Below are 24255 nucleotides of genomic sequence, written 5' to 3' on the forward strand. Positions count from 1 at the left end.
CAGCCTGGGAAGGCACTTTCCCGAATATCCGGGGGGGGTGGGGGAGATTTACGAAAACCTGTTTTGGGGGAAAAGTTGGCCCATTGCCCGTAAGCATCCAATGAGATGGCTTCTTCCAGTTTCAAAAAGGTAGCTAATAAAAAATGAAAAGAAGCAATGTGATCGGTTGCTACGGGCAACTGCTCCGCTTTTTCTCTGCGCAGGTTTTGACGAATCTCCCCCATTCAACTTGGGGCAAGCCAGAGCTGGAAGCCGCAGAGGCCTGTGTGCCGGTTTGCTGCTTGCTACTGTCAGCACACAATCCGTCCATCCAGCTCCGTGTCCCGGCCAGAAAAGCTCATTGCCCCTGCAGCCAGGCATGTGTAAATATAAGAGTTAAAAGCAGCCCAGCCAGGAAATGGCCAGGCTTTGAGCAGGCTGAGGCTGAAGGGGCCAGCCCGAGCAAGGGCTCCCTGTGCAAAGCAGTTTGTGTACGTAAGCCATAGAGCCAGTGAGCTGAAGCAGCCTTGGAGCTGGGCTGAGTGCGTGGAAAGGAGGGGGGCAGGAAGCAGGCCCAGTGCTGAGCAGCAGGCAGGCAGGCAGGCTGCAGAGTAGAAGAGCTGCAAATGAGAGGCTCATCTCTGCCTACGGCCACACCACCCTGAACACGCCCGATCTCGTCTGATCTCGGAAGCTAAGCAGGGTCGGGCCTGGTTAGTACTTGGATGGGAGACCGCCTGGGAATACCAGGTGCTGTAGGCTTTTTGCTTTTTCTCACTTCAACCAGCAGGGGTCAGTCTCCCCTATGCCTTTTTTACATTCACTTTCTTAGCTGCACATTTGCTTCTTTTCTTCTTTTTTTATGGCCTTTCTCCCTTGTGTTGTTTATGTGACGTCACAGTACGGGATATGCTCCTACAGTCCTATCAGCTTGAGTCCCTGCACGTCCCCAGGGCTCACCTGCAATGTACGCAGGGGTGCGCTACCTGCTGTCCAGCCCTTTGCGCAACGGTCCGCGGCCTGGAGGAAAGCTGCTTGTGCGACAGAGTGGGGCCAGCCAGTGTCTACCGGCCACACCACCCTGGGTATGCCCGATCTCGTCTGATCTCGGAAGCCAAGCAGGGTCGGGCTCGGACAGTACTGGGATGGTTGACCTCCTGGGAATACCGGGTGCTGTAGACAGGTTGCGATGTTTCTTTACACTTTCTCCTCTGGCCCAGCCTGGGAAGGCACTTTCCCGAATATCCGGGGGGGGTGGGGGAGATTTACGAAAACCTGTTTTGGGGGAAAAGTTGGCCCATTGCCCGTAAGCATCCAATGAGATGGCTTCTTCCAGTTTCAAAAAGGTAGCTAATAAAAAATGAAAAGAAGCAATGTGATCGGTTGCTACGGGCAACTGCTCCGCTTTTTCTCTGCGCAGGTTTTGACGAATCTCCCCCATTCAACTTGGGGCAAGCCAGAGCTGGAAGCCGCAGAGGCCTGTGTGCCGGTTTGCTGCTTGCTACTGTCAGCACACAATCCGTCCATCCAGCTCCGTGTCCCGGCCAGAAAAGCTCATTGCCCCTGCAGCCAGGCATGTGTAAATATAAGAGTTAAAAGCAGCCCAGCCAGGAAATGGCCAGGCTTTGAGCAGGCTGAGGCTGAAGGGGCCAGCCCGAGCAAGGGCTCCCTGTGCAAAGCAGTTTGTGTACGTAAGCCATAGAGCCAGTGAGCTGAAGCAGCCTTGGAGCTGGGCTGAGTGCGTGGAAAGGAGGGGGGCAGGAAGCAGGCCCAGTGCTGAGCAGCAGGCAGGCAGGCAGGCTGCAGAGTAGAAGAGCTGCAAATGAGAGGCTCATCTCTGCCTACGGCCACACCACCCTGAACACGCCCGATCTCGTCTGATCTCGGAAGCTAAGCAGGGTCGGGCCTGGTTAGTACTTGGATGGGAGACCGCCTGGGAATACCAGGTGCTGTAGGCTTTTTGCTTTTTCTCACTTCAACCAGCAGGGGTCAGTCTCCCCTATGCCTTTTTTACATTCACTTTCTTAGCTGCACATTTGCTTCTTTTCTTCTTTTTTTATGGCCTTTCTCCCTTGTGTTGTTTATGTGACGTCACAGTACGGGATATGCTCCTACAGTCCTATCAGCTTGAGTCCCTGCACGTCCCCAGGGCTCACCTGCAATGTACGCAGGGGTGCGCTACCTGCTGTCCAGCCCTTTGCGCAACGGTCCGCGGCCTGGAGGAAAGCTGCTTGTGCGACAGAGTGGGGCCAGCCAGTGTCTACCGGCCACACCACCCTGGGTATGCCCGATCTCGTCTGATCTCGGAAGCCAAGCAGGGTCGGGCTCGGACAGTACTGGGATGGTTGACCTCCTGGGAATACCGGGTGCTGTAGACAGGTTGCGATGTTTCTTTACACTTTCTCCTCTGGCCCAGCCTGGGAAGGCACTTTCCCGAATATCCGGGGGGGGTGGGGGAGATTTACGAAAACCTGTTTTGGGGGAAAAGTTGGCCCATTGCCCGTAAGCATCCAATGAGATGGCTTCTTCCAGTTTCAAAAAGGTAGCTAATAAAAAATGAAAAGAAGCAATGTGATCGGTTGCTACGGGCAACTGCTCCGCTTTTTCTCTGCGCAGGTTTTGACGAATCTCCCCCATTCAACTTGGGGCAAGCCAGAGCTGGAAGCCGCAGAGGCCTGTGTGCCGGTTTGCTGCTTGCTACTGTCAGCACACAATCCGTCCATCCAGCTCCGTGTCCCGGCCAGAAAAGCTCATTGCCCCTGCAGCCAGGCATGTGTAAATATAAGAGTTAAAAGCAGCCCAGCCAGGAAATGGCCAGGCTTTGAGCAGGCTGAGGCTGAAGGGGCCAGCCCGAGCAAGGGCTCCCTGTGCAAAGCAGTTTGTGTACGTAAGCCATAGAGCCAGTGAGCTGAAGCAGCCTTGGAGCTGGGCTGAGTGCGTGGAAAGGAGGGGGGCAGGAAGCAGGCCCAGTGCTGAGCAGCAGGCAGGCAGGCAGGCTGCAGAGTAGAAGAGCTGCAAATGAGAGGCTCATCTCTGCCTACGGCCACACCACCCTGAACACGCCCGATCTCGTCTGATCTCGGAAGCTAAGCAGGGTCGGGCCTGGTTAGTACTTGGATGGGAGACCGCCTGGGAATACCAGGTGCTGTAGGCTTTTTGCTTTTTCTCACTTCAACCAGCAGGGGTCAGTCTCCCCTATGCCTTTTTTACATTCACTTTCTTAGCTGCACATTTGCTTCTTTTCTTCTTTTTTTATGGCCTTTCTCCCTTGTGTTGTTTATGTGACGTCACAGTACGGGATATGCTCCTACAGTCCTATCAGCTTGAGTCCCTGCACGTCCCCAGGGCTCACCTGCAATGTACGCAGGGGTGCGCTACCTGCTGTCCAGCCCTTTGCGCAACGGTCCGCGGCCTGGAGGAAAGCTGCTTGTGCGACAGAGTGGGGCCAGCCAGTGTCTACCGGCCACACCACCCTGGGTATGCCCGATCTCGTCTGATCTCGGAAGCCAAGCAGGGTCGGGCTCGGACAGTACTGGGATGGTTGACCTCCTGGGAATACCGGGTGCTGTAGACAGGTTGCGATGTTTCTTTACACTTTCTCCTCTGGCCCAGCCTGGGAAGGCACTTTCCCGAATATCGGGGGGGGGGGGGGGAGATTTACGAAAACCTGTTTTGGGGGAAAAGTTGGCCCATTGCCCGTAAGCATCCAATGAGATGGCTTCTTCCAGTTTCAAAAAGGTAGCTAATAAAAAATGAAAAGAAGCAATGTGATCGGTTGCTACGGGCAACTGCTCCGCTTTTTCTCTGCGCAGGTTTTGACGAATCTCCCCCATTCAACTTGGGGCAAGCCAGAGCTGGAAGCCGCAGAGGCCTGTGTGCCGGTTTGCTGCTTGCTACTGTCAGCACACAATCCGTCCATCCAGCTCCATGTCCCGGCCAGAAAAGCTCATTGCCCCTGCAGCCAGGCATGTGTAAATATAAGAGTTAAAAGCAGCCCAGCCAGGAAATGGCCAGGCTTTGAGCAGGCTGAGGCTGAAGGGGCCAGCCCGAGCAAGGGCTCCCTGTGCAAAGCAGTTTGTGTACGTAAGCCATAGAGCCAGTGAGCTGAAGCAGCCTTGGAGCTGGGCTGAGTGCGTGGAAAGGAGGGGGGCAGGAAGCAGGCCCAGTGCTGAGCAGCAGGCAGGCAGGCAGGCTGCAGAGTAGAAGAGCTGCAAATGAGAGGCTCGTCTCTGCCTACGGCCACACCACCCTGAACACGCCCGATCTCGTCTGATCTCGGAAGCTAAGCAGGGTCGGGCCTGGTTAGTACTTGGATGGGAGACCGCCTGGGAATACCAGGTGCTGTAGGCTTTTTGCTTTTTCTCACTTCAACCAGCAGGGGTCAGTCTCCCCTATGCCTTTTTTACATTCACTTTCTTAGCTGCACATTTGCTTCTTTTCTTCTTTTTTTATGGCCTTTCTCCCTTGTGTTGTTTATGTGACGTCACAGTACGGGATATGCTCCTACAGTCCTATCAGCTTGAGTCCCTGCACGTCCCCAGGGCTCACCTGCAATGTACGCAGGGGTGCGCTACCTGCTGTCCAGCCCTTTGCGCAACGGTCCGCGGCCTGGAGGAAAGCTGCTTGTGCGACAGAGTGGGGCCAGCCAGTGTCTACCGGCCACACCACCCTGGGTATGCCCGATCTCGTCTGATCTCGGAAGCCAAGCAGGGTCGGGCTCGGACAGTACTGGGATGGTTGACCTCCTGGGAATACCGGGTGCTGTAGACAGGTTGCGATGTTTCTTTACACTTTCTCCTCTGGCCCAGCCTGGGAAGGCACTTTCCCGAATATCCGGGGGGGGGGGGGGAGATTTACGAAAACCTGTTTTGGGGGAAAAGTTGGCCCATTGCCCGTAAGCATCCAATGAGATGGCTTCTTCCAGTTTCAAAAAGGTAGCTAATAAAAAAATGAAAAGAAGCAATGTGATCGGTTGCTACGGGCAACTGCTCCGCTTTTTCTCTGCGCAGGTTTTGACGAATCTCCCCCATTCAACTTGGGGCAAGCCAGAGCTGGAAGCCGCAGAGGCCTGTGTGCCGGTTTGCTGCTTGCTACTGTCAGCACACAATCCGTCCATCCAGCTCCGTGTCCCGGCCAGAAAAGCTCATTGCCCCTGCAGCCAGGCATGTGTAAATATAAGAGTTAAAAGCAGCCCAGCCAGGAAATGGCCAGGCTTTGAGCAGGCTGAGGCTGAAGGGGCCAGCCCGAGCAAGGGCTCCCTGTGCAAAGCAGTTTGTGTACGTAAGCCATAGAGCCAGTGAGCTGAAGCAGCCTTGGAGCTGGGCTGAGTGCGTGGAAAGGAGGGGGGCAGGAAGCAGGCCCAGTGCTGAGCAGCAGGCAGGCAGGCAGGCTGCAGAGTAGAAGAGCTGCAAATGAGAGGCTCGTCTCTGCCTACGGCCACACCACCCTGAACACGCCCGATCTCGTCTGATCTCGGAAGCTAAGCAGGGTCGGGCCTGGTTAGTACTTGGATGGGAGACCGCCTGGGAATACCAGGTGCTGTAGGCTTTTTGCTTTTTCTCACTTCAACCAGCAGGGGTCAGTCTCCCCTATGCCTTTTTTACATTCACTTTCTTAGCTGCACATTTGCTTCTTTTCTTCTTTTTTTATGGCCTTTCTCCCTTGTGTTGTTTATGTGACGTCACAGTACGGGATATGCTCCTACAGTCCTATCAGCTTGAGTCCCTGCACGTCCCCAGGGCTCACCTGCAATGTACGCAGGGGTGCGCTACCTGCTGTCCAGCCCTTTGCGCAACGGTCCGCGGCCTGGAGGAAAGCTGCTTGTGCGACAGAGTGGGGCCAGCCAGTGTCTACCGGCCACACCACCCTGGGTATGCCCGATCTCGTCTGATCTCGGAAGCCAAGCAGGGTCGGGCTCGGACAGTACTGGGATGGTTGACCTCCTGGGAATACCGGGTGCTGTAGACAGGTTGCGATGTTTCTTTACACTTTCTCCTCTGGCCCAGCCTGGGAAGGCACTTTCCCGAATATCGGGGGGGGGGGGGGGAGATTTACGAAAACCTGTTTTGGGGGAAAAGTTGGCCCATTGCCCGTAAGCATCCAATGAGATGGCTTCTTCCAGTTTCAAAAAGGTAGCAAATAAAAAATGAAAAGAAGCAATGTGATCGGTTGCTACGGGCAACTGCTCCGCTTTTTCTCTGCGCAGGTTTTGACGAATCTCCCCCATTCAACTTGGGGCAAGCCAGAGCTGGAAGCCGCAGAGGCCTGTGTGCCGGTTTGCTGCTTGCTACTGTCAGCACACAATCCGTCCATCCAGCTCCGTGTCCCGGCCAGAAAAGCTCATTGCCCCTGCAGCCAGGCATGTGTAAATATAAGAGTTAAAAGCAGCCCAGCCAGGAAATGGCCAGGCTTTGAGCAGGCTGAGGCTGAAGGGGCCAGCCCGAGCAAGGGCTCCCTGTGCAAAGCAGTTTGTGTACGTAAGCCATAGAGCCAGTGAGCTGAAGCAGCCTTGGAGCTGGGCTGAGTGCGTGGAAAGGAGGGGGGCAGGAAGCAGGCCCAGTGCTGAGCAGCAGGCAGGCAGGCAGGCTGCAGAGTAGAAGAGCTGCAAATGAGAGGCTCATCTCTGCCTACGGCCACACCACCCTGAACACGCCCGATCTCGTCTGATCTCGGAAGCTAAGCAGGGTCGGGCCTGGTTAGTACTTGGATGGGAGACCGCCTGGGAATACCAGGTGCTGTAGGCTTTTTGCTTTTTCTCACTTCAACCAGCAGGGGTCAGTCTCCCCTATGCCTTTTTTACATTCACTTTCTTAGCTGCACATTTGCTTCTTTTCTTCTTTTTTTATGGCCTTTCTCCCTTGTGTTGTTTATGTGACGTCACAGTACGGGATATGCTCCTACAGTCCTATCAGCTTGAGTCCCTGCACGTCCCCAGGGCTCACCTGCAATGTACGCAGGGGTGCGCTACCTGCTGTCCAGCCCTTTGCGCAACGGTCCGCGGCCTGGAGGAAAGCTGCTTGTGCGACAGAGTGGGGCCAGCCAGTGTCTACCGGCCACACCACCCTGGGTATGCCCGATCTCGTCTGATCTCGGAAGCCAAGCAGGGTCGGGCTCGGACAGTACTGGGATGGTTGACCTCCTGGGAATACCGGGTGCTGTAGACAGGTTGCGATGTTTCTTTACACTTTCTCCTCTGGCCCAGCCTGGGAAGGCACTTTCCCGAATATCGGGGGGGGGGGGGGAGATTTACGAAAACCTGTTTTGGGGGAAAAGTTGGCCCATTGCCCGTAAGCATCCAATGAGATGGCTTCTTCCAGTTTCAAAAAGGTAGCTAATAAAAAATGAAAAGAAGCAATGTGATCGGTTGCTACGGGCAACTGCTCCGCTTTTTCTCTGCGCAGGTTTTGACGAATCTCCCCCATTCAACTTGGGGCAAGCCAGAGCTGGAAGCCGCAGAGGCCTGTGTGCCGGTTTGCTGCTTGCTACTGTCAGCACACAATCCGTCCATCCAGCTCCATGTCCCGGCCAGAAAAGCTCATTGCCCCTGCAGCCAGGCATGTGTAAATATAAGAGTTAAAAGCAGCCCAGCCAGGAAATGGCCAGGCTTTGAGCAGGCTGAGGCTGAAGGGGCCAGCCCGAGCAAGGGCTCCCTGTGCAAAGCACTTTGTGTACGTAAGCCATAGAGCCAGTGAGCTGAAGCAGCCTTGGAGCTGGGCTGAGTGCGTGGAAAGGAGGGGGGCAGGAAGCAGGCCCAGTGCTGAGCAGCAGGCAGGCAGGCAGGCTGCAGAGTAGAAGAGCTGCAAATGAGAGGCTCGTCTCTGCCTACGGCCACACCACCCTGAACACGCCCGATCTCGTCTGATCTCGGAAGCTAAGCAGGGTCGGGCCTGGTTAGTACTTGGATGGGAGACCGCCTGGGAATACCAGGTGCTGTAGGCTTTTTGCTTTTTCTCACTTCAACCAGCAGGGGTCAGTCTCCCCTATGCCTTTTTTACATTCACTTTCTTAGCTGCACATTTGCTTCTTTTCTTCTTTTTTTATGGCCTTTCTCCCTTGTGTTGTTTATGTGACGTCACAGTACGGGATATGCTCCTACAGTCCTATCAGCTTGAGTCCCTGCACGTCCCCAGGGCTCACCTGCAATGTACGCAGGGGTGCGCTACCTGCTGTCCAGCCCTTTGCGCAACGGTCCGCGGCCTGGAGGAAAGCTGCTTGTGCGACAGAGTGGGGCCAGCCAGTGTCTACCGGCCACACCACCCTGGGTATGCCCGATCTCGTCTGATCTCGGAAGCCAAGCAGGGTCGGGCTCGGACAGTACTGGGATGGTTGACCTCCTGGGAATACCGGGTGCTGTAGACAGGTTGCGATGTTTCTTTACACTTTCTCCTCTGGCCCAGCCTGGGAAGGCACTTTCCCGAATATCGGGGGGGGGGGGGGGAGATTTACGAAAACCTGTTTTGGGGGAAAAGTTGGCCCATTGCCCGTAAGCATCCAATGAGATGGCTTCTTCCAGTTTCAAAAAGGTAGCTAATAAAAAATGAAAAGAAGCAATGTGATCGGTTGCTACGGGCAACTGCTCCGCTTTTTCTCTGCGCAGGTTTTGACGAATCTCCCCCATTCAACTTGGGGCAAGCCAGAGCTGGAAGCCGCAGAGGCCTGTGTGCCGGTTTGCTGCTTGCTACTGTCAGCACACAATCCGTCCATCCAGCTCCATGTCCCGGCCAGAAAAGCTCATTGCCCCTGCAGCCAGGCATGTGTAAATATAAGAGTTAAAAGCAGCCCAGCCAGGAAATGGCCAGGCTTTGAGCAGGCTGAGGCTGAAGGGGCCAGCCCGAGCAAGGGCTCCCTGTGCAAAGCACTTTGTGTACGTAAGCCATAGAGCCAGTGAGCTGAAGCAGCCTTGGAGCTGGGCTGAGTGCGTGGAAAGGAGGGGGGCAGGAAGCAGGCCCAGTGCTGAGCAGCAGGCAGGCAGGCAGGCTGCAGAGTAGAAGAGCTGCAAATGAGAGGCTCGTCTCTGCCTACGGCCACACCACCCTGAACACGCCCGATCTCGTCTGATCTCGGAAGCTAAGCAGGGTCGGGCCTGGTTAGTACTTGGATGGGAGACCGCCTGGGAATACCAGGTGCTGTAGGCTTTTTGCTTTTTCTCACTTCAACCAGCAGGGGTCAGTCTCCCCTATGCCTTTTTTACATTCACTTTCTTAGCTGCACATTTGCTTCTTTTCTTCTTTTTTTATGGCCTTTCTCCCTTGTGTTGTTTATGTGACGTCACAGTACGGGATATGCTCCTACAGTCCTATCAGCTTGAGTCCCTGCACGTCCCCAGGGCTCACCTGCAATGTACGCAGGGGTGCGCTACCTGCTGTCCAGCCCTTTGCGCAACGGTCCGCGGCCTGGAGGAAAGCTGCTTGTGCGACAGAGTGGGGCCAGCCAGTGTCTACCGGCCACACCACCCTGGGTATGCCCGATCTCGTCTGATCTCGGAAGCCAAGCAGGGTCGGGCTCGGACAGTACTGGGATGGTTGACCTCCTGGGAATACCGGGTGCTGTAGACAGGTTGCGATGTTTCTTTACACTTTCTCCTCTGGCCCAGCCTGGGAAGGCACTTTCCCGAATATCGGGGGGGGGGGGGGAGATTTACGAAAACCTGTTTTGGGGGAAAAGTTGGCCCATTGCCCGTAAGCATCCAATGAGATGGCTTCTTCCAGTTTCAAAAAGGTAGCTAATAAAAAATGAAAAGAAGCAATGTGATCGGTTGCTACGGGCAACTGCTCCGCTTTTTCTCTGCGCAGGTTTTGACGAATCTCCCCCATTCAACTTGGGGCAAGCCAGAGCTGGAAGCCGCAGAGGCCTGTGTGCCGGTTTGCTGCTTGCTACTGTCAGCACACAATCCGTCCATCCAGCTCCATGTCCCGGCCAGAAAAGCTCATTGCCCCTGCAGCCAGGCATGTGTAAATATAAGAGTTAAAAGCAGCCCAGCCAGGAAATGGCCAGGCTTTGAGCAGGCTGAGGCTGAAGGGGCCAGCCCGAGCAAGGGCTCCCTGTGCAAAGCAGTTTGTGTACGTAAGCCATAGAGCCAGTGAGCTGAAGCAGCCTTGGAGCTGGGCTGAGTGCGTGGAAAGGAGGGGGGCAGGAAGCAGGCCCAGTGCTGAGCAGCAGGCAGGCAGGCAGGCTGCAGAGTAGAAGAGCTGCAAATGAGAGGCTCGTCTCTGCCTACGGCCACACCACCCTGAACACGCCCGATCTCGTCTGATCTCGGAAGCTAAGCAGGGTCGGGCCTGGTTAGTACTTGGATGGGAGACCGCCTGGGAATACCAGGTGCTGTAGGCTTTTTGCTTTTTCTCACTTCAACCAGCAGGGGTCAGTCTCCCCTATGCCTTTTTTACATTCACTTTCTTAGCTGCACATTTGCTTCTTTTCTTCTTTTTTTATGGCCTTTCTCCCTTGTGTTGTTTATGTGACGTCACAGTACGGGATATGCTCCTACAGTCCTATCAGCTTGAGTCCCTGCACGTCCCCAGGGCTCACCTGCAATGTACGCAGGGGTGCGCTACCTGCTGTCCAGCCCTTTGCGCAACGGTCCGCGGCCTGGAGGAAAGCTGCTTGTGCGACAGAGTGGGGCCAGCCAGTGTCTACCGGCCACACCACCCTGGGTATGCCCGATCTCGTCTGATCTCGGAAGCCAAGCAGGGTCGGGCTCGGACAGTACTGGGATGGTTGACCTCCTGGGAATACCGGGTGCTGTAGACAGGTTGCGATGTTTCTTTACACTTTCTCCTCTGGCCCAGCCTGGGAAGGCACTTTCCCGAATATCCGGGGGGGGGGGGAGATTTACGAAAACCTGTTTTGGGGGAAAAGTTGGCCCATTGCCCGTAAGCATCCAATGAGATGGCTTCTTCCAGTTTCAAAAAGGTAGCTAATAAAAAAATGAAAAGAAGCAATGTGATCGGTTGCTACGGGCAACTGCTCCGCTTTTTCTCTGCGCAGGTTTTGACGAATCTCCCCCATTCAACTTGGGGCAAGCCAGAGCTGGAAGCCGCAGAGGCCTGTGTGCCGGTTTGCTGCTTGCTACTGTCAGCACACAATCCGTCCATCCAGCTCCGTGTCCCGGCCAGAAAAGCTCATTGCCCCTGCAGCCAGGCATGTGTAAATATAAGAGTTAAAAGCAGCCCAGCCAGGAAATGGCCAGGCTTTGAGCAGGCTGAGGCTGAAGGGGCCAGCCCGAGCAAGGGCTCCCTGTGCAAAGCAGTTTGTGTACGTAAGCCATAGAGCCAGTGAGCTGAAGCAGCCTTGGAGCTGGGCTGAGTGCGTGGAAAGGAGGGGGGCAGGAAGCAGGCCCAGTGCTGAGCAGCAGGCAGGCAGGCAGGCTGCAGAGTAGAAGAGCTGCAAATGAGAGGCTCGTCTCTGCCTACGGCCACACCACCCTGAACACGCCCGATCTCGTCTGATCTCGGAAGCTAAGCAGGGTCGGGCCTGGTTAGTACTTGGATGGGAGACCGCCTGGGAATACCAGGTGCTGTAGGCTTTTTGCTTTTTCTCACTTCAACCAGCAGGGGTCAGTCTCCCCTATGCCTTTTTTACATTCACTTTCTTAGCTGCACATTTGCTTCTTTTCTTCTTTTTTTATGGCCTTTCTCCCTTGTGTTGTTTATGTGACGTCACAGTACGGGATATGCTCCTACAGTCCTATCAGCTTGAGTCCCTGCACGTCCCCAGGGCTCACCTGCAATGTACGCAGGGGTGCGCTACCTGCTGTCCAGCCCTTTGCGCAACGGTCCGCGGCCTGGAGGAAAGCTGCTTGTGCGACAGAGTGGGGCCAGCCAGTGTCTACCGGCCACACCACCCTGGGTATGCCCGATCTCGTCTGATCTCGGAAGCCAAGCAGGGTCGGGCTCGGACAGTACTGGGATGGTTGACCTCCTGGGAATACCGGGTGCTGTAGACAGGTTGCGATGTTTCTTTACACTTTCTCCTCTGGCCCAGCCTGGGAAGGCACTTTCCCGAATATCGGGGGGGGGGGGGGGGGGGAGATTTACGAAAACCTGTTTTGGGGGAAAAGTTGGCCCATTGCCCGTAAGCATCCAATGAGATGGCTTCTTCCAGTTTCAAAAAGGTAGCAAATAAAAAATGAAAAGAAGCAATGTGATCGGTTGCTACGGGCAACTGCTCCGCTTTTTCTCTGCGCAGGTTTTGACGAATCTCCCCCATTCAACTTGGGGCAAGCCAGAGCTGGAAGCCGCAGAGGCCTGTGTGCCGGTTTGCTGCTTGCTACTGTCAGCACACAATCCGTCCATCCAGCTCCGTGTCCCGGCCAGAAAAGCTCATTGCCCCTGCAGCCAGGCATGTGTAAATATAAGAGTTAAAAGCAGCCCAGCCAGGAAATGGCCAGGCTTTGAGCAGGCTGAGGCTGAAGGGGCCAGCCCGAGCAAGGGCTCCCTGTGCAAAGCAGTTTGTGTACGTAAGCCATAGAGCCAGTGAGCTGAAGCAGCCTTGGAGCTGGGCTGAGTGCGTGGAAAGGAGGGGGGCAGGAAGCAGGCCCAGTGCTGAGCAGCAGGCAGGCAGGCAGGCTGCAGAGTAGAAGAGCTGCAAATGAGAGGCTCGTCTCTGCCTACGGCCACACCACCCTGAACACGCCCGATCTCGTCTGATCTCGGAAGCCAAGCAGGGTCGGGCTCGGACAGTACTGGGATGGTTGACCTCCTGGGAATACCGGGTGCTGTAGACAGGTTGCGATGTTTCTTTACACTTTCTCCTCTGGCCCAGCCTGGGAAGGCACTTTCCCGAATATCGGGGGGGGGGAGATTTACGAAAACCTGTTTTGGGGGAAAAGTTGGCCCATTGCCCGTAAGCATCCAATGAGATGGCTTCTTCCAGTTTCAAAAAGGTAGCAAATAAAAAATGAAAAGAAGCAATGTGATCGGTTGCTACGGGCAACTGCTCCGCTTTTTCTCTGCGCAGGTTTTGACGAATCTCCCCCATTCAACTTGGGGCAAGCCAGAGCTGGAAGCCGCAGAGGCCTGTGTGCCGGTTTGCTGCTTGCTACTGTCAGCACACAATCCGTCCATCCAGCTCCGTGTCCCGGCCAGAAAAGCTCATTGCCCCTGCAGCCAGGCATGTGTAAATATAAGAGTTAAAAGCAGCCCAGCCAGGAAATGGCCAGGCTTTGAGCAGGCTGAGGCTGAAGGGGCCAGCCCGAGCAAGGGCTCCCTGTGCAAAGCAGTTTGTGTACGTAAGCCATAGAGCCAGTGAGCTGAAGCAGCCTTGGAGCTGGGCTGAGTGCGTGGAAAGGAGGGGGGCAGGAAGCAGGCCCAGTGCTGAGCAGCAGGCAGGCAGGCAGGCAGGCAGGCTGCAGAGTAGAAGAGCTGCAAATGAGAGGCTCGTCTCTGCCTACGGCCACACCACCCTGAACACGCCCGATCTCGTCTGATCTCGGAAGCTAAGCAGGGTCGGGGCTGGTTAGTACTTGGATGGGAGACCGCCTGGGAATACCAGGTGCTGTAGGCTTTTTGCTTTTTCTCACTTCAACCAGCAGGGGTCAGTCTCCCCTATGCCTTTTTTACATTCACTTTCTTAGCTGCACATTTGCTTCTTTTCTTCTTTTTTTATGGCCTTTCTCCCTTGTGTTGTTTATGTGACGTCACAGTACGGGATATGCTCCTACAGTCCTATCAGCTTGAGTCCCTGCACGTCCCCAGGGCTCACCTGCAATGTACGCAGGGGTGCGCTACCTGCTGTCCAGCCCTTTGCGCAACGGTCCGCGGCCTGGAGGAAAGCTGCTTGTGCGACAGAGTGGGGCCAGCCAGTGTCTACCGGCCACACCACCCTGGGTATGCCCGATCTCGTCTGATCTCGGAAGCCAAGCAGGGTCGGGCTCGGACAGTACTGGGATGGTTGACCTCCTGGGAATACCGGGTGCTGTAGACAGGTTGCGATGTTTCTTTACACTTTCTCCTCTGGCCCAGCCTGGGAAGGCACTTTCCCGAATATCGGGGGGGGGGGAGATTTACGAAAACCTGTTTTGGGGGAAAAGTTGGCCCATTGCCCGTAAGCATCCAATGAGATGGCTTCTTCCAGTTTCAAAAAGGTAGCAAATAAAAAATGAAAAGAAGCAATGTGATCGGTTGCTACGGGCAACTGCTCCGCTTTTTCTCTGCGCAGGTTTTGACGAATCTCCCCCATTCAACTTGGGGCAAGCCAGAGCTGGAAGCCGCAGAGGCCTGTGTGCCGGTTTGCTGCTTGCTACTGTCAGCACACAATCCGTCCATCCAGCTCCGTGTCCCGGCCAGAAAAGCTCATTGCCCCTGCAGCCAGGCATGTGTAAATATAAGAGTTAAAAGCAGCCCAGCCAGGAAATGGCCAGGCTTTGAGCAGGCTGAGGCTGAAGGGGCCAGCCCGAGCAAGGGCTCCCTGTGCAAAGCAGTTTGTGTACGTAAGCCATAGAGCCAGTGAGCTGAAGCAGCCTTGGAGCTGGGCTGAGTGCGTGGAAAGGAGGGGGGCAGGAAGCAGGCCCAGTGCTGAGCAGCAGGCAGGCAGGCAGGCTGCAGAGTAGAAGAGCTGCAAATGAGAGGCTCGTCTCTGCCTACGGCCACACCACCCTGAACACGCCCGATCTCGTCTGATCTCGGAAGCCAAGCAGGGTCGGGCTCGGACAGTACTGGGATGGTTGACCTCCTGGGAATACCGGGTGCTGTAGACAGGTTGCGATGTTTCTTTACACTTTCTCCTCTGGCCCAGCCTGGGAAGGCACTTTCCCGAATATCGGGGGGGGGGAGATTTACGAAAACCTGTTTTGGGGGAAAAGTTGGCCCATTGCCCGTAAGCATCCAATGAGATGGCTTCTTCCAGTTTCAAAAAGGTAGCAAATAAAAAATGAAAAGAAGCAATGTGATCGGTTGCTACGGGCAACTGCTCCGCTTTTTCTCTGCGCAGGTTTTGACGAATCTCCCCCATTCAACTTGGGGCAAGCCAGAGCTGGAAGCCGCAGAGGCCTGTGTGCCGGTTTGCTGCTTGCTACTGTCAGCACACAATCCGTCCATCCAGCTCCGTGTCCCGGCCAGAAAAGCTCATTGCCCCTGCAGCCAGGCATGTGTAAATATAAGAGTTAAAAGCAGCCCAGCCAGGAAATGGCCAGGCTTTGAGCAGGCTGAGGCTGAAGGGGCCAGCCCGAGCAAGGGCTCCCTGTGCAAAGCAGTTTGTGTACGTAAGCCATAGAGCCAGTGAGCTGAAGCAGCCTTGGAGCTGGGCTGAGTGCGTGGAAAGGAGGGGGGCAGGAAGCAGGCCCAGTGCTGAGCAGCAGGCAGGCAGGCAGGCTGCAGAGTAGAAGAGCTGCAAATGAGAGGCTCATCTCTGCCTACGGCCACACCACCCTGAACACGCCCGATCTCGTCTGATCTCGGAAGCTAAGCAGGGTCGGGCCTGGTTAGTACTTGGATGGGAGACCGCCTGGGAATACCAGGTGCTGTAGGCTTTTTGCTTTTTCTCACTTCAACCAGCAGGGGTCAGTCTCCCCTATGCCTTTTTTACATTCACTTTCTTAGCTGCACATTTGCTTCTTTTCTTCTTTTTTTATGGCCTTTCTCCCTTGTGTTGTTTATGTGACGTCACAGTACGGGATATGCTCCTACAGTCCTATCAGCTTGAGTCCCTGCACGTCCCCAGGGCTCACCTGCAATGTACGCAGGGGTGCGCTACCTGCTGTCCAGCCCTTTGCGCAACGGTCCGCGGCCTGGAGGAAAGCTGCTTGTGCGACAGAGTGGGGCCAGCCAGTGTCTACCGGCCACACCACCCTGGGTATGCCCGATCTCGTCTGATCTCGGAAGCCAAGCAGGGTCGGGCTCGGACAGTACTGGGATGGTTGACCTCCTGGGAATACCGGGTGCTGTAGACAGGTTGCGATGTTTCTTTACACTTTCTCCTCTGGCCCAGCCTGGGAAGGCACTTTCCCGAATATCGGGGGGGGGGGGGGGAGATTTACGAAAACCTGTTTTGGGGGAAAAGTTGGCCCATTGCCCGTAAGCATCCAATGAGATGGCTTCTTCCAGTTTCAAAAAGGTAGCTAATAAAAAATGAAAAGAAGCAATGTGATCGGTTGCTACGGGCAACTGCTCCGCTTTTTCTCTGCGCAGGTTTTGACGAATCTCCCCCATTCAACTTGGGGCAAGCCAGAGCTGGAAGCCGCAGAGGCCTGTGTGCCGGTTTGCTGCTTGCTACTGTCAGCACACAATCCGTCCATCCAGCTCCATGTCCCGGCCAGAAAAGCTCATTGCCCCTGCAGCCAGGCATGTGTAAATATAAGAGTTAAAAGCAGCCCAGCCAGGAAATGGCCAGGCTTTGAGCAGGCTGAGGCTGAAGGGGCCAGCCCGAGCAAGGGCTCCCTGTGCAAAGCACTTTGTGTACGTAAGCCATAGAGCCAGTGAGCTGAAGCAGCCTTGGAGCTGGGCTGAGTGCGTGGAAAGGAGGGGGGCAGGAAGCAGGCCCAGTGCTGAGCAGCAGGCAGGCAGGCAGGCTGCAGAGTAGAAGAGCTGCAAATGAGAGGCTCGTCTCTGCCTACGGCCACACCACCCTGAACACGCCCGATCTCGTCTGATCTCGGAAGCTAAGCAGGGTCGGGCCTGGTTAGTACTTGGATGGGAGACCGCCTGGGAATACCAGGTGCTGTAGGCTTTTTGCTTTTTCTCACTTCAACCAGCAGGGGTCAGTCTCCCCTATGCCTTTTTTACATTCACTTTCTTAGCTGCACATTTGCTTCTTTTCTTCTTTTTTTATGGCCTTTCTCCCTTGTGTTGTTTATGTGACGTCACAGTACGGGATATGCTCCTACAGTCCTATCAGCTTGAGTCCCTGCACGTCCCCAGGGCTCACCTGCAATGTACGCAGGGGTGCGCTACCTGCTGTCCAGCCCTTTGCGCAACGGTCCGCGGCCTGGAGGAAAGCTGCTTGTGCGACAGAGTGGGGCCAGCCAGTGTCTACCGGCCACACCACCCTGGGTATGCCCGATCTCGTCTGATCTCGGAAGCCAAGCAGGGTCGGGCTCGGACAGTACTGGGATGGTTGACCTCCTGGGAATACCGGGTGCTGTAGACAGGTTGCGATGTTTCTTTACACTTTCTCCTCTGGCCCAGCCTGGGAAGGCACTTTCCCGAATATCCGGGGGGGGGGGGGAGATTTACGAAAACCTGTTTTGGGGGAAAAGTTGGCCCATTGCCCGTAAGCATCCAATGAGATGGCTTCTTCCAGTTTCAAAAAGGTAGCTAATAAAAAAATGAAAAGAAGCAATGTGATCGGTTGCTACGGGCAACTGCTCCGCTTTTTCTCTGCGCAGGTTTTGACGAATCTCCCCCATTCAACTTGGGGCAAGCCAGAGCTGGAAGCCGCAGAGGCCTGTGTGCCGGTTTGCTGCTTGCTACTGTCAGCACACAATCCGTCCATCCAGCTCCGTGTCCCGGCCAGAAAAGCTCATTGCCCCTGCAGCCAGGCATGTGTAAATATAAGAGTTAAAAGCAGCCCAGCCAGGAAATGGCCAGGCTTTGAGCAGGCTGAGGCTGAAGGGGCCAGCCCGAGCAAGGGCTCCCTGTGCAAAGCAGTTTGTGTACGTAAGCCATAGAGCCAGTGAGCTGAAGCAGCCTTGGAGCTGGGCTGAGTGCGTGGAAAGGAGGGGGGCAGGAAGCAGGCCCAGTGCTGAGCAGCAGGCAGGCAGGCAGGCTGCAGAGTAGAAGAGCTGCAAATGAGAGGCTCGTCTCTGCCTACGGCCACACCACCCTGAACACGCCCGATCTCGTCTGATCTCGGAAGCTAAGCAGGGTCGGGCCTGGTTAGTACTTGGATGGGAGACCGCCTGGGAATACCAGGTGCTGTAGGCTTTTTGCTTTTTCTCACTTCAACCAGCAGGGGTCAGTCTCCCCTATGCCTTTTTTACATTCACTTTCTTAGCTGCACATTTGCTTCTTTTCTTCTTTTTTTATGGCCTTTCTCCCTTGTGTTGTTTATGTGACGTCACAGTACGGGATATGCTCCTACAGTCCTATCAGCTTGAGTCCCTGCACGTCCCCAGGGCTCACCTGCAATGTACGCAGGGGTGCGCTACCTGCTGTCCAGCCCTTTGCGCAACGGTCCGCGGCCTGGAGGAAAGCTGCTTGTGCGACAGAGTGGGGCCAGCCAGTGTCTACCGGCCACACCACCCTGGGTATGCCCGATCTCGTCTGATCTCGGAAGCCAAGCAGGGTCGGGCTCGGACAGTACTGGGATGGTTGACCTCCTGGGAATACCGGGTGCTGTAGACAGGTTGCGATGTTTCTTTACACTTTCTCCTCTGGCCCAGCCTGGGAAGGCACTTTCCCGAATATCGGGGGGGGGGGGGGGGGAGATTTACGAAAACCTGTTTTGGGGGAAAAGTTGGCCCATTGCCCGTAAGCATCCAATGAGATGGCTTCTTCCAGTTTCAAAAAGGTAGCAAATAAAAAATGAAAAGAAGCAATGTGATCGGTTGCTACGGGCAACTGCTCCGCTTTTTCTCTGCGCAGGTTTTGACGAATCTCCCCCATTCAACTTGGGGCAAGCCAGAGCTGGAAGCCGCAGAGGCCTGTGTGCCGGTTTGCTGCTTGCTACTGTCAGCACACAATCCGTCCATCCAGCTCCGTGTCCCGGCCAGAAAAGCTCATTGCCCCTGCAGCCAGGCATGTGTAAATATAAGAGTTAAAAGCAGCCCAGCCAGGAAATGGCCAGGCTTTGAGCAGGCTGAGGCTGAAGGGGCCAGCCCGAGCAAGGGCTCCCTGTGCAAAGCAGTTTGTGTACGTAAGCCATAGAGCCAGTGAGCTGAAGCAGCCTTGGAGCTGGGCTGAGTGCGTGGAAAGGAGGGGGGCAGGAAGCAGGCCCAGTGCTGAGCAGCAGGCAGGCAGGCAGGCTGCAGAGTAGAAGAGCTGCAAATGAGAGGCTCGTCTCTGCCTACGGCCACACCACCCTGAACACGCCCGATCTCGTCTGATCTCGGAAGCCAAGCAGGGTCGGGCTCGGACAGTACTGGGATGGTTGACCTCCTGGGAATACCGGGTGCTGTAGACAGGTTGCGATGTTTCTTTACACTTTCTCCTCTGGCCCAGCCTGGGAAGGCACTTTCCCGAATATCGGGGGGGGGGAGATTTACGAAAACCTGTTTTGGGGGAAAAGTTGGCCCATTGCCCGTAAGCATCCAATGAGATGGCTTCTTCCAGTTTCAAAAAGGTAGCAAATAAAAAATGAAAAGAAGCAATGTGATCGGTTGCTACGGGCAACTGCTCCGCTTTTTCTCTGCGCAGGTTTTGACGAATCTCCCCCATTCAACTTGGGGCAAGCCAGAGCTGGAAGCCGCAGAGGCCTGTGTGCCGGTTTGCTGCTTGCTACTGTCAGCACACAATCCGTCCATCCAGCTCCGTGTCCCGGCCAGAAAAGCTCATTGCCCCTGCAGCCAGGCATGTGTAAATATAAGAGTTAAAAGCAGCCCAGCCAGGAAATGGCCAGGCTTTGAGCAGGCTGAGGCTGAAGGGGCCAGCCCGAGCAAGGGCTCCCTGTGCAAAGCAGTTTGTGTACGTAAGCCATAGAGCCAGTGAGCTGAAGCAGCCTTGGAGCTGGGCTGAGTGCGTGGAAAGGAGGGGGGCAGGAAGCAGGCCCAGTGCTGAGCAGCAGGCAGGCAGGCAGGCAGGCAGGCTGCAGAGTAGAAGAGCTGCAAATGAGAGGCTCGTCTCTGCCTACGGCCACACCACCCTGAACACGCCCGATCTCGTCTGATCTCGGAAGCTAAGCAGGGTCGGGGCTGGTTAGTACTTGGATGGGAGACCGCCTGGGAATACCAGGTGCTGTAGGCTTTTTGCTTTTTCTCACTTCAACCAGCAGGGGTCAGTCTCCCCTATGCCTTTTTTACATTCACTTTCTTAGCTGCACATTTGCTTCTTTTCTTCTTTTTTTATGGCCTTTCTCCCTTGTGTTGTTTATGTGACGTCACAGTACGGGATATGCTCCTACAGTCCTATCAGCTTGAGTCCCTGCACGTCCCCAGGGCTCACCTGCAATGTACGCAGGGGTGCGCTACCTGCTGTCCAGCCCTTTGCGCAACGGTCCGCGGCCTGGAGGAAAGCTGCTTGTGCGACAGAGTGGGGCCAGCCAGTGTCTACCGGCCACACCACCCTGGGTATGCCCGATCTCGTCTGATCTCGGAAGCCAAGCAGGGTCGGGCTCGGACAGTACTGGGATGGTTGACCTCCTGGGAATACCGGGTGCTGTAGACAGGTTGCGATGTTTCTTTACACTTTCTCCTCTGGCCCAGCCTGGGAAGGCACTTTCCCGAATATCGGGGGGGGGGGAGATTTACGAAAACCTGTTTTGGGGGAAAAGTTGGCCCATTGCCCGTAAGCATCCAATGAGATGGCTTCTTCCAGTTTCAAAAAGGTAGCAAATAAAAAATGAAAAGAAGCAATGTGATCGGTTGCTACGGGCAACTGCTCCGCTTTTTCTCTGCGCAGGTTTTGACGAATCTCCCCCATTCAACTTGGGGCAAGCCAGAGCTGGAAGCCGCAGAGGCCTGTGTGCCGGTTTGCTGCTTGCTACTGTCAGCACACAATCCGTCCATCCAGCTCCGTGTCCCGGCCAGAAAAGCTCATTGCCCCTGCAGCCAGGCATGTGTAAATATAAGAGTTAAAAGCAGCCCAGCCAGGAAATGGCCAGGCTTTGAGCAGGCTGAGGCTGAAGGGGCCAGCCCGAGCAAGGGCTCCCTGTGCAAAGCAGTTTGTGTACGTAAGCCATAGAGCCAGTGAGCTGAAGCAGCCTTGGAGCTGGGCTGAGTGCGTGGAAAGGAGGGGGGCAGGAAGCAGGCCCAGTGCTGAGCAGCAGGCAGGCAGGCAGGCTGCAGAGTAGAAGAGCTGCAAATGAGAGGCTCGTCTCTGCCTACGGCCACACCACCCTGAACACGCCCGATCTCGTCTGATCTCGGAAGCCAAGCAGGGTCGGGCTCGGACAGTACTGGGATGGTTGACCTCCTGGGAATACCGGGTGCTGTAGACAGGTTGCGATGTTTCTTTACACTTTCTCCTCTGGCCCAGCCTGGGAAGGCACTTTCCCGAATATCGGGGGGGGGGAGATTTACGAAAACCTGTTTTGGGGGAAAAGTTGGCCCATTGCCCGTAAGCATCCAATGAGATGGCTTCTTCCAGTTTCAAAAAGGTAGCAAATAAAAAATGAAAAGAAGCAATGTGATCGGTTGCTACGGGCAACTGCTCCGCTTTTTCTCTGCGCAGGTTTTGACGAATCTCCCCCATTCAACTTGGGGCAAGCCAGAGCTGGAAGCCGCAGAGGCCTGTGTGCCGGTTTGCTGCTTGCTACTGTCAGCACACAATCCGTCCATCCAGCTCCGTGTCCCGGCCAGAAAAGCTCATTGCCCCTGCAGCCAGGCATGTGTAAATATAAGAGTTAAAAGCAGCCCAGCCAGGAAATGGCCAGGCTTTGAGCAGGCTGAGGCTGAAGGGGCCAGCCCGAGCAAGGGCTCCCTGTGCAAAGCAGTTTGTGTACGTAAGCCATAGAGCCAGTGAGCTGAAGCAGCCTTGGAGCTGGGCTGAGTGCGTGGAAAGGAGGGGGGCAGGAAGCAGGCCCAGTGCTGAGCAGCAGGCAGGCAGGCAGGCTGCAGAGTAGAAGAGCTGCAAATGAGAGGCTCATCTCTGCCTACGGCCACACCACCCTGAACACGCCCGATCTCGTCTGATCTCGGAAGCTAAGCAGGGTCGGGCCTGGTTAGTACTTGGATGGGAGACCGCCTGGGAATACCAGGTGCTGTAGGCTTTTTGCTTTTTCTCACTTCAACCAGCAGGGGTCAGTCTCCCCTATGCCTTTTTTACATTCACTTTCTTAGCTGCACATTTGCTTCTTTTCTTCTTTTTTTATGGCCTTTCTCCCTTGTGTTGTTTATGTGACGTCACAGTACGGGATATGCTCCTACAGTCCTATCAGCTTGAGTCCCTGCACGTCCCCAGGGCTCACCTGCAATGTACGCAGGGGTGCGCTACCTGCTGTCCAGCCCTTTGCGCAACGGTCCGCGGCCTGGAGGAAAGCTGCTTGTGCGACAGAGTGGGGCCAGCCAGTGTCTACCGGCCACACCACCCTGGGTATGCCCGATCTCGTCTGATCTCGGAAGCCAAGCAGGGTCGGGCTCGGACAGTACTGGGATGGTTGACCTCCTGGGAATACCGGGTGCTGTAGACAGGTTGCGATGTTTCTTTACACTTTCTCCTCTGGCCCAGCCTGGGAAGGCACTTTCCCGAATATCGGGGGGGGGGGGGGAGATTTACGAAAACCTGTTTTGGGGGAAAAGTTGGCCCATTGCCCGTAAGCATCCAATGAGATGGCTTCTTCCAGTTTCAAAAAGGTAGCTAATAAAAAATGAAAAGAAGCAATGTGATCGGTTGCTACGGGCAACTGCTCCGCTTTTTCTCTGCGCAGGTTTTGACGAATCTCCCCCATTCAACTTGGGGCAAGCCAGAGCTGGAAGCCGCAGAGGCCTGTGTGCCGGTTTGCTGCTTGCTACTGTCAGCACACAATCCGTCCATCCAGCTCCATGTCCCGGCCAGAAAAGCTCATTGCCCCTGCAGCCAGGCATGTGTAAATATAAGAGTTAAAAGCAGCCCAGCCAGGAAATGGCCAGGCTTTGAGCAGGCTGAGGCTGAAGGGGCCAGCCCGAGCAAGGGCTCCCTGTGCAAAGCACTTTGTGTACGTAAGCCATAGAGCCAGTGAGCTGAAGCAGCCTTGGAGCTGGGCTGAGTGCGTGGAAAGGAGGGGGGCAGGAAGCAGGCCCAGTGCTGAGCAGCAGGCAGGCAGGCAGGCTGCAGAGTAGAAGAGCTGCAAATGAGAGGCTCGTCTCTGCCTACGGCCACACCACCCTGAACACGCCCGATCTCGTCTGATCTCGGAAGCTAAGCAGGGTCGGGCCTGGTTAGTACTTGGATGGGAGACCGCCTGGGAATACCAGGTGCTGTAGGCTTTTTGCTTTTTCTCACTTCAACCAGCAGGGGTCAGTCTCCCCTATGCCTTTTTTACATTCACTTTCTTAGCTGCACATTTGCTTCTTTTCTTCTTTTTTTATGGCCTTTCTCCCTTGTGTTGTTTATGTGACGTCACAGTACGGGATATGCTCCTACAGTCCTATCAGCTTGAGTCCCTGCACGTCCCCAGGGCTCACCTGCAATGTACGCAGGGGTGCGCTACCTGCTGTCCAGCCCTTTGCGCAACGGTCCGCGGCCTGGAGGAAAGCTGCTTGTGCGACAGAGTGGGGCCAGCCAGTGTCTACCGGCCACACCACCCTGGGTATGCCCGATCTCGTCTGATCTCGGAAGCCAAGCAGGGTCGGGCTCGGACAGTACTGGGATGGTTGACCTCCTGGGAATACCGGGTGCTGTAGACAGGTTGCGATGTTTCTTTACACTTTCTCCTCTGGCCCAGCCTGGGAAGGCACTTTCCCGAATATCCGGGGGGGGGGGGGAGATTTACGAAAACCTGTTTTGGGGGAAAAGTTGGCCCATTGCCCGTAAGCATCCAATGAGATGGCTTCTTCCAGTTTCAAAAAGGTAGCTAATAAAAAAATGAAAAGAAGCAATGTGATCGGTTGCTACGGGCAACTGCTCCGCTTTTTCTCTGCGCAGGTTTTGACGAATCTCCCCCATTCAACTTGGGGCAAGCCAGAGCTGGAAGCCGCAGAGGCCTGTGTGCCGGTTTGCTGCTTGCTACTGTCAGCACACAATCCGTCCATCCAGCTCCGTGTCCCGGCCAGAAAAGCTCATTGCCCCTGCAGCCAGGCATGTGTAAATATAAGAGTTAAAAGCAGCCCAGCCAGGAAATGGCCAGGCTTTGAGCAGGCTGAGGCTGAAGGGGCCAGCCCGAGCAAGGGCTCCCTGTGCAAAGCAGTTTGTGTACGTAAGCCATAGAGCCAGTGAGCTGAAGCAGCCTTGGAGCTGGGCTGAGTGCGTGGAAAGGAGGGGGGCAGGAAGCAGGCCCAGTGCTGAGCAGCAGGCAGGCAGGCAGGCTGCAGAGTAGAAGAGCTGCAAATGAGAGGCTCGTCTCTGCCTACGGCCACACCACCCTGAACACGCCCGATCTCGTCTGATCTCGGAAGCTAAGCAGGGTCGGGCCTGGTTAGTACTTGGATGGGAGACCGCCTGGGAATACCAGGTGCTGTAGGCTTTTTGCTTTTTCTCACTTCAACCAGCAGGGGTCAGTCTCCCCTATGCCTTTTTTACATTCACTTTCTTAGCTGCACATTTGCTTCTT

At 55.4% G+C, this 24255-nt stretch overlaps 22 non-coding genes and 17 pseudogenes across 22 annotated transcripts; all 39 read left to right on the top strand.

The window, feature by feature from the left end:
* Positions 1-622: 622 nt before the first annotated feature.
* LOC130274783 (5S ribosomal RNA) lies at positions 623-741 on the top strand. Its single transcript, XR_008844496.1, has one exon. It is a non-coding gene; the product is annotated as a 5S ribosomal RNA (ribosomal RNA).
* A 300-nt stretch (positions 742-1041) lies between these two features.
* On the top strand, positions 1042-1161 carry LOC130275062 (5S ribosomal RNA; annotated as a pseudogene).
* A 657-nt stretch (positions 1162-1818) lies between these two features.
* On the top strand, positions 1819-1937 carry LOC130274784 (5S ribosomal RNA). The gene has a single exon (XR_008844497.1). It is a non-coding gene; the product is annotated as a 5S ribosomal RNA (ribosomal RNA).
* A 300-nt stretch (positions 1938-2237) lies between these two features.
* LOC130275063 (5S ribosomal RNA) lies at positions 2238-2357 on the top strand (annotated as a pseudogene).
* A 657-nt stretch (positions 2358-3014) lies between these two features.
* LOC130274786 (5S ribosomal RNA) lies at positions 3015-3133 on the top strand. Its single transcript, XR_008844498.1, has one exon. It is a non-coding gene; the product is annotated as a 5S ribosomal RNA (ribosomal RNA).
* A 300-nt stretch (positions 3134-3433) lies between these two features.
* Positions 3434-3553, top strand: LOC130275065 (5S ribosomal RNA; annotated as a pseudogene).
* A 657-nt stretch (positions 3554-4210) lies between these two features.
* Positions 4211-4329, top strand: LOC130274788 (5S ribosomal RNA). Its single transcript, XR_008844500.1, has one exon. It is a non-coding gene; the product is annotated as a 5S ribosomal RNA (ribosomal RNA).
* Positions 4330-4629: 300 nt separating this feature from the next.
* Positions 4630-4749, top strand: LOC130275066 (5S ribosomal RNA; annotated as a pseudogene).
* A 658-nt stretch (positions 4750-5407) lies between these two features.
* Positions 5408-5526, top strand: LOC130274789 (5S ribosomal RNA). The gene has a single exon (XR_008844501.1). It is a non-coding gene; the product is annotated as a 5S ribosomal RNA (ribosomal RNA).
* Positions 5527-5826: 300 nt separating this feature from the next.
* On the top strand, positions 5827-5946 carry LOC130275067 (5S ribosomal RNA; annotated as a pseudogene).
* A 657-nt stretch (positions 5947-6603) lies between these two features.
* On the top strand, positions 6604-6722 carry LOC130274793 (5S ribosomal RNA). The gene has a single exon (XR_008844502.1). It is a non-coding gene; the product is annotated as a 5S ribosomal RNA (ribosomal RNA).
* A 300-nt stretch (positions 6723-7022) lies between these two features.
* Positions 7023-7142, top strand: LOC130275068 (5S ribosomal RNA; annotated as a pseudogene).
* Positions 7143-7798: 656 nt separating this feature from the next.
* On the top strand, positions 7799-7917 carry LOC130274794 (5S ribosomal RNA). The gene has a single exon (XR_008844503.1). It is a non-coding gene; the product is annotated as a 5S ribosomal RNA (ribosomal RNA).
* Positions 7918-8217: 300 nt separating this feature from the next.
* LOC130275069 (5S ribosomal RNA) lies at positions 8218-8337 on the top strand (annotated as a pseudogene).
* Positions 8338-8994: 657 nt separating this feature from the next.
* Positions 8995-9113, top strand: LOC130274795 (5S ribosomal RNA). The gene has a single exon (XR_008844504.1). It is a non-coding gene; the product is annotated as a 5S ribosomal RNA (ribosomal RNA).
* A 300-nt stretch (positions 9114-9413) lies between these two features.
* On the top strand, positions 9414-9533 carry LOC130275070 (5S ribosomal RNA; annotated as a pseudogene).
* A 656-nt stretch (positions 9534-10189) lies between these two features.
* LOC130274796 (5S ribosomal RNA) lies at positions 10190-10308 on the top strand. The gene has a single exon (XR_008844505.1). It is a non-coding gene; the product is annotated as a 5S ribosomal RNA (ribosomal RNA).
* Positions 10309-10608: 300 nt separating this feature from the next.
* LOC130275071 (5S ribosomal RNA) lies at positions 10609-10728 on the top strand (annotated as a pseudogene).
* Positions 10729-11384: 656 nt separating this feature from the next.
* LOC130274797 (5S ribosomal RNA) lies at positions 11385-11503 on the top strand. Its single transcript, XR_008844506.1, has one exon. It is a non-coding gene; the product is annotated as a 5S ribosomal RNA (ribosomal RNA).
* A 300-nt stretch (positions 11504-11803) lies between these two features.
* Positions 11804-11923, top strand: LOC130275072 (5S ribosomal RNA; annotated as a pseudogene).
* A 661-nt stretch (positions 11924-12584) lies between these two features.
* LOC130274931 (5S ribosomal RNA) lies at positions 12585-12703 on the top strand. The gene has a single exon (XR_008844638.1). It is a non-coding gene; the product is annotated as a 5S ribosomal RNA (ribosomal RNA).
* Positions 12704-13363: 660 nt separating this feature from the next.
* LOC130274920 (5S ribosomal RNA) lies at positions 13364-13482 on the top strand. The gene has a single exon (XR_008844628.1). It is a non-coding gene; the product is annotated as a 5S ribosomal RNA (ribosomal RNA).
* Positions 13483-13782: 300 nt separating this feature from the next.
* LOC130275073 (5S ribosomal RNA) lies at positions 13783-13902 on the top strand (annotated as a pseudogene).
* A 653-nt stretch (positions 13903-14555) lies between these two features.
* LOC130274932 (5S ribosomal RNA) lies at positions 14556-14674 on the top strand. Its single transcript, XR_008844639.1, has one exon. It is a non-coding gene; the product is annotated as a 5S ribosomal RNA (ribosomal RNA).
* Positions 14675-15326: 652 nt separating this feature from the next.
* Positions 15327-15445, top strand: LOC130274798 (5S ribosomal RNA). Its single transcript, XR_008844507.1, has one exon. It is a non-coding gene; the product is annotated as a 5S ribosomal RNA (ribosomal RNA).
* Positions 15446-15745: 300 nt separating this feature from the next.
* Positions 15746-15865, top strand: LOC130275074 (5S ribosomal RNA; annotated as a pseudogene).
* Positions 15866-16522: 657 nt separating this feature from the next.
* LOC130274799 (5S ribosomal RNA) lies at positions 16523-16641 on the top strand. Its single transcript, XR_008844508.1, has one exon. It is a non-coding gene; the product is annotated as a 5S ribosomal RNA (ribosomal RNA).
* Positions 16642-16941: 300 nt separating this feature from the next.
* Positions 16942-17061, top strand: LOC130275076 (5S ribosomal RNA; annotated as a pseudogene).
* A 657-nt stretch (positions 17062-17718) lies between these two features.
* On the top strand, positions 17719-17837 carry LOC130274800 (5S ribosomal RNA). Its single transcript, XR_008844509.1, has one exon. It is a non-coding gene; the product is annotated as a 5S ribosomal RNA (ribosomal RNA).
* Positions 17838-18137: 300 nt separating this feature from the next.
* Positions 18138-18257, top strand: LOC130275077 (5S ribosomal RNA; annotated as a pseudogene).
* Positions 18258-18916: 659 nt separating this feature from the next.
* On the top strand, positions 18917-19035 carry LOC130274933 (5S ribosomal RNA). The gene has a single exon (XR_008844641.1). It is a non-coding gene; the product is annotated as a 5S ribosomal RNA (ribosomal RNA).
* A 660-nt stretch (positions 19036-19695) lies between these two features.
* Positions 19696-19814, top strand: LOC130274921 (5S ribosomal RNA). Its single transcript, XR_008844629.1, has one exon. It is a non-coding gene; the product is annotated as a 5S ribosomal RNA (ribosomal RNA).
* A 300-nt stretch (positions 19815-20114) lies between these two features.
* LOC130275078 (5S ribosomal RNA) lies at positions 20115-20234 on the top strand (annotated as a pseudogene).
* A 653-nt stretch (positions 20235-20887) lies between these two features.
* Positions 20888-21006, top strand: LOC130274934 (5S ribosomal RNA). Its single transcript, XR_008844642.1, has one exon. It is a non-coding gene; the product is annotated as a 5S ribosomal RNA (ribosomal RNA).
* A 652-nt stretch (positions 21007-21658) lies between these two features.
* On the top strand, positions 21659-21777 carry LOC130274803 (5S ribosomal RNA). The gene has a single exon (XR_008844511.1). It is a non-coding gene; the product is annotated as a 5S ribosomal RNA (ribosomal RNA).
* A 300-nt stretch (positions 21778-22077) lies between these two features.
* On the top strand, positions 22078-22197 carry LOC130275079 (5S ribosomal RNA; annotated as a pseudogene).
* Positions 22198-22853: 656 nt separating this feature from the next.
* Positions 22854-22972, top strand: LOC130274804 (5S ribosomal RNA). The gene has a single exon (XR_008844512.1). It is a non-coding gene; the product is annotated as a 5S ribosomal RNA (ribosomal RNA).
* Positions 22973-23272: 300 nt separating this feature from the next.
* LOC130275080 (5S ribosomal RNA) lies at positions 23273-23392 on the top strand (annotated as a pseudogene).
* Positions 23393-24049: 657 nt separating this feature from the next.
* On the top strand, positions 24050-24168 carry LOC130274805 (5S ribosomal RNA). The gene has a single exon (XR_008844513.1). It is a non-coding gene; the product is annotated as a 5S ribosomal RNA (ribosomal RNA).
* Positions 24169-24255: the final 87 nt, after the last annotated feature.

Source organism: Hyla sarda, chromosome 5, assembly GCF_029499605.1.
Source record: "Hyla sarda isolate aHylSar1 chromosome 5, aHylSar1.hap1, whole genome shotgun sequence".
Classification (NCBI taxonomy): Eukaryota; Metazoa; Chordata; class Amphibia; order Anura; family Hylidae; genus Hyla; species Hyla sarda.